Source organism: Empidonax traillii, unplaced genomic scaffold (assembly GCF_003031625.1).
Source record: "Empidonax traillii isolate 1590-97213 ecotype Southwest subspecies unplaced genomic scaffold, ASM303162v1 scaffold131:size1687323, whole genome shotgun sequence".
NCBI classification, from domain to species: domain Eukaryota; kingdom Metazoa; phylum Chordata; class Aves; order Passeriformes; family Tyrannidae; genus Empidonax; species Empidonax traillii.
In genome coordinates, this window is record NW_020955324.1 from 179,705 (window position 1) to 184,764 (window position 5,060).

Sequence of the window (5,060 nt, forward strand, 5' to 3'; positions counted from 1 at the left end):
TTACAGCTTGTAATTTGCTAAATTGCTTCTGTTCTTTCCTTCTGGGAGAAAAGTAAATCTTAACTCAGATGTTTGGCAGGGTTAAAAGCTATGATATTGCTCCAGGTCTTTGATCTATAGGCAATTATAATCCCATTAGGTGACAAATTGACTTATCAGTTTCCATAGCTTTATTGGTCCCACATTTCATTCTCCAGTTTTCCAGTTTTCAACGAAATCAGAGAACTATTTTCTGTAAGTATGAACTGTGGCCCAGCAAACAGAGCTCTTGCAGAAAAATGCCACTAGTATGAATTAAGACCTTCATTCACTTTGAATGGTACAGCCTGAAGAATTCAAACATATAAAGGGTTTAAGCCCTTATTAAAACTTCTAAGGTAATAAAATCTATGTAAATTGATAGCTGTCAGGATTTGAAATGGCAAAAATGGAAGTAAATAGTCTGGTCTTATAATACCTCAGAAGTGTTTTTTCCAGTGGAAGCTGGATGGTTACAATACCCACATTTGCATACATTAGTCCTGGTTTTGTTTACTTGATTCAGTATATGTGATTTTTGTTTCATGTTACAGATGTAAAAATCTTATCTATGGAGCTGGTTAATGACCAGCTGGAGACAGCAGTAGATGTGTCTCCAAACTTAATATAACTTCATGTAATATTTACTTCAATTTTCTTCAGAAAGTTGCCAAGGTCTGTGTCTCCAGATGCTTCAAAAGCCTGTACGAGATTGAATGTTATGGGAAATTCCATAAAATGGTTTTGATGAAAAAAACTTTTGAGTTTCATTGTGTTAAAAGAAGAAAGTTATAGCTCAAAGGAAAACTTCCATAAAATCACTGAGAAGGTTTACAAGTGGATTAACAAAATATGAAGCTTGTTCTTTTAGAAGAAAAATAATAGCTTGAAAGCATGAATGGCTCATGAAGTGCTTGCTAAGTGCTGTATACTGCATACAGCATATATGGCATACGGCTGTATAGGTACAAAGGTAGAGAGGCAAGAATGCAGACGATCTGCTGCTGCCAGTAGAGAAACTAATTATCCATGAAGCTACTGCTGTTTGTACACCTGTAGTGAAAAGGACAGAAAGATGTGTCCTGGGGTGCAGGGAGGAGATTATCCCACACTGCTCTGTGCTGATGTGGCTGAGGAGCAGCTGAGGGCACTTGGACTGTTCAGCCTGGCGGAGACTCAGGGGTGACCTCATCATGGTCTGCAGCTCCCTTGAGAGGGGAAGAGGAGGGGCAGACACTGATCTCTTGTCTGTGGTGACCAGTGACATGTCCCAAGGGAATGGCCTGAAGCTGTGTCAGGGGAGGTTTAGGTTGGATATTAGAAAGAAGTTCCTCACTCAGAGGGTGGTTGGGCACTGGAACAGGCTCCCCAGGGAAGTGGCCACAGCACCAAGCCTGACAGAGTTCTAGAAGAGTTTGGACAATGCTTTGAGGCACATTATGTGACTCTTGGGGCTGTCAGGAGTGGGACTTTAGTGATGCTTGTGTATCCCTTCCAATTCAGTATATTCTATGATTCTATGAACTATTTCATCCAAGTTTATTGACTCTGGGTTGCAGTACCAATCACTCTATTGTATAGAGAGGGTGAAGGAGAAAACACAAACACCTCCACACCCTCCCCCCCAAAACCTGTTTAAAATTCTGAATATGCTTAACCTAGTTACACAGTGAAAGAAAACACATTAGAGAGAGCTGAGTTATGGTAGTAAAATGTGATGAATGGCAAATAAAAGAGGAGCTTTATTTCTCCACCAGAAAAGGAGGACCTGCTCAGATACCCAACAGCACTGCCCAGGAGCAGCACCCTTACCCAGGGAAGAGGAGCTAGAGTGATCCTGCTCTCCCTCTTCTGCTTATGCCTCTGTTCCTGCAGGGGCTGTGATTGTCCTATAACCTTATTGTTATTCCCATTGTGCTTTCATGCTTTATGGAGTGTTTTACATATAATTAGTACATGGTCCATGTTGTCTCTGCTGTGTCTGACCAAGGTGCTGCCCAACCCTTGGGGCTGCATTGCTTTAGAGAGCAATAGTATAGAGTTATGATTTCTGCTGTTCCCCAAGAACAAATATTACCCTATATTTGTACCATCAGTTTCTCTGGGATCTTGGTACAGATAGCGTGAAGGGGTGAAAGTTAATAAAAGGTTATTTTTTTTCAGTAACAGACCTGTTTGTGTTCATTGAAAGTATCATTTTTATTGTCCTTGAGAGAGAAAAAAATCCAAATTTGCAGAGAGATTATTTTCATCCATGAATAAGATGCAAGAATGAACTAAGAAATACAACTGTCAGAAATAAAAAAAATACTTCGGATTAATATTATATACTAGACATCATAATAGGCATTTGTGTATTTGAGGGACAACTTACTAGAAGTGATGTACTGCTAGAAACAGGCTTAGCAGCCAAATCAAAATCAGCATGTGACTGAGTAAATTTGGAGTGGAAGAGATTTACTGTTCAGACTTCGAAATACCAGGTGTGAATGAGTCATGAACTCCTCAAATCTAAGGACTGAATCACAACTCACTAAATGCCATGTACCTTCTTCACACAAACAAAACACAAAGCATCCTTCAGCTTATGAGCCAAAGCAGAACAATTTATAAACTTCTTTGATGAAACCTTAGTTCCTGTAGAGAGATGAACTAAGTCATCGAGATAGCTTTGTTGACATTTATTACCAAGCAAAAATGGGTTTCAATGTGAAATAATGTTTCATCAGAGTAGTTGGTTTAGCTGGAAAAAATTAGGCAAACCTTTGAGTGTCAAAGCCCTTCTTCAGGTTTAAGATAGTCCTGGCAAATTTTAAAGCCAAGCAGAAATTGGAAACATTTGTTTAGGTAGACAGGTATTGGTAAGGTCATCTCTGAGAGAAAAGGTGTTTGATTATTGTGGAGCAGGTTGTATACTCTCAGAGGAAAAGGGCAGGGAGCAGGAAAGGAAAGATAAAGAAATAAATAGATAAGGTAGTTATCTTCTGGATGGAAGACAGACACATAATTCCTGTAACAGTTTAGCTGAGAAGAAAAAAATAACAGCATGGCCTAAAAGCAATACCGCTATGAGTTTGCCTTACATGTATTGCCTGTTGAAAATGAGGAAGCGCATCTCACACTTATATAAAGCCAGGAATTTATTTCTAGTGTAATCAAAATCATAAAAGTTTTATATTTAATCTAATTTAATTTATTTAATATTATCAAATAGTTTAATGCCATTATCATAGAGTAATAAAATGGTTGGTGTTGGAAGGAACCTTGAAGATCACTTAGGTCCAACCCCCTTGCCATGGGCAGGGACACCTTCCACTAGACTAGAGTGCTCAGAGCCCCTTTCAAGCTGACTTAAAACACTTCCAGGGATGGGGCATTGACAGTTCTCTGGGCAACCTCTTCCAGTGTCTCACCACTGTCTGAGTAAAGAATTTCTTTCTAACATCTAATCTAAATCTCTACTCTTTTAGTATAAAACCATTCCTCCTTGTCCTATCACTAGCTGCTCTTGTAAAAATTGCTCTTCCTCTTTTTTACAAGCCCACTTTCAGTACTAGGGCTTTCTCTTCTCCAGACTGAACAACCCCAACTCTCTTAGTTGGTCTTCATAGGAAAGATGCTTCAGAGCTCTGATCATCCTTGTGGCTTCCTCTGGACTCCTGGACTCACTCCAACAGGTCCACATCTTCCTTGTGCTGAGGATTCCAGAGCTGAGCTCTGTACTCAAGGTGGGGTCTCAAGAGGGCAGCGTAGGGAAGCAGAATCACCTTCCTTAACCTGATGTCCACACTTCTTGTGATGCAGGTCAGGATGCTGTTGGCTTTCTTTCCAGTGCACACTGCTGGGTCATGTCCAGCTTTCCATCCTAAGTCCTTCCCTACTCTCCTTCTCCCAGTCTCTACTCATGACTGATTGCCCCAACCCAGGTGCAGCACCTTGCACTTAGATTATTGAACTTCATCAGGTGCTCATGGGTCCACTTCTCAAGTTTGCCTGGTTTCCCTTGGGTGGCATCCCTTCCTTCTTTTGTGTCAGCTGCACCACTCAGCTTCAAGTCATCTGCAAACTTACTGAGAGTGCACTTGAAATGACTGTCTATGTGATTGTTAAAGATATTACAGAGCACCGGTCCCAAGACAGAGCCCTAAGGGACACCCGTTATCATTGACCTCCGCCTGGACATGGAGCCATGGACTGTCTGGCCATGTGGGTCCAACCAGTTCCTCATACACAGAATAATCCACCCATGTCTCTCCGATTTGGAGATAAGGATGTGTGTCAAAGGCTTTACATCTTCCCCTGTTTGACTGTGGCAGCGACTCCTTCATAGCCCAGATCTAATTGGTAAAGAAGAATAAAGTTAGAATAAATTCTCAGGAACAGTAATAAAACAATTAAACACGCACTTAGTTCCTACCCCTTTGCAGGTGTGATGCTCATCCTATCCCTTCTCCTGCTCCTGAGGCTGGCAGCTTCCTTCTGGTAGTGGTAGGTGGTGAGTCGACAGTGTCTGGAGTCCTTTGTCAGGAGGAATACGATGTTCGTGACAATAGTTTCTCTTTCTCATGCTTGGGTCTACACAAGGCGTATTGGGAGCCTTGTGGCAGAGTTTGTATTGGAGGAGACAGTGATCTAAAGCAGGTTGGGTCTGGCACCGGCACCTTTTTCACCTCGCCTCTATTTGACAATACAGCAAGGAAGTTCTCATGAGAACGTCCTTTAGGAACAGAGTTGTTTTCCCACATGGAAATTATATAACATCTTAGAAGATCATGAGGGAAAGCATCTCTCCATGGATGGGCTTTGCTTTGCTTTATTCAGTACCCTGTGGGGAAAATCCATCCAGGCTCCATCTGATGTAAAAATGCTGCATTCCAAGCATTCAAAAGTATTTATTTCCTCTCTGTATCCCTCTCATTAGTATGTCTTATGAAAGCAGTTTATTAAGCCATTTGTTGTCAGGCCTTATTGAGATCCTGCACTGTCTTGCTGTCACATCACCCACCAGGTGCAGAACATGCACTCATTTCTAAATGTTTGCT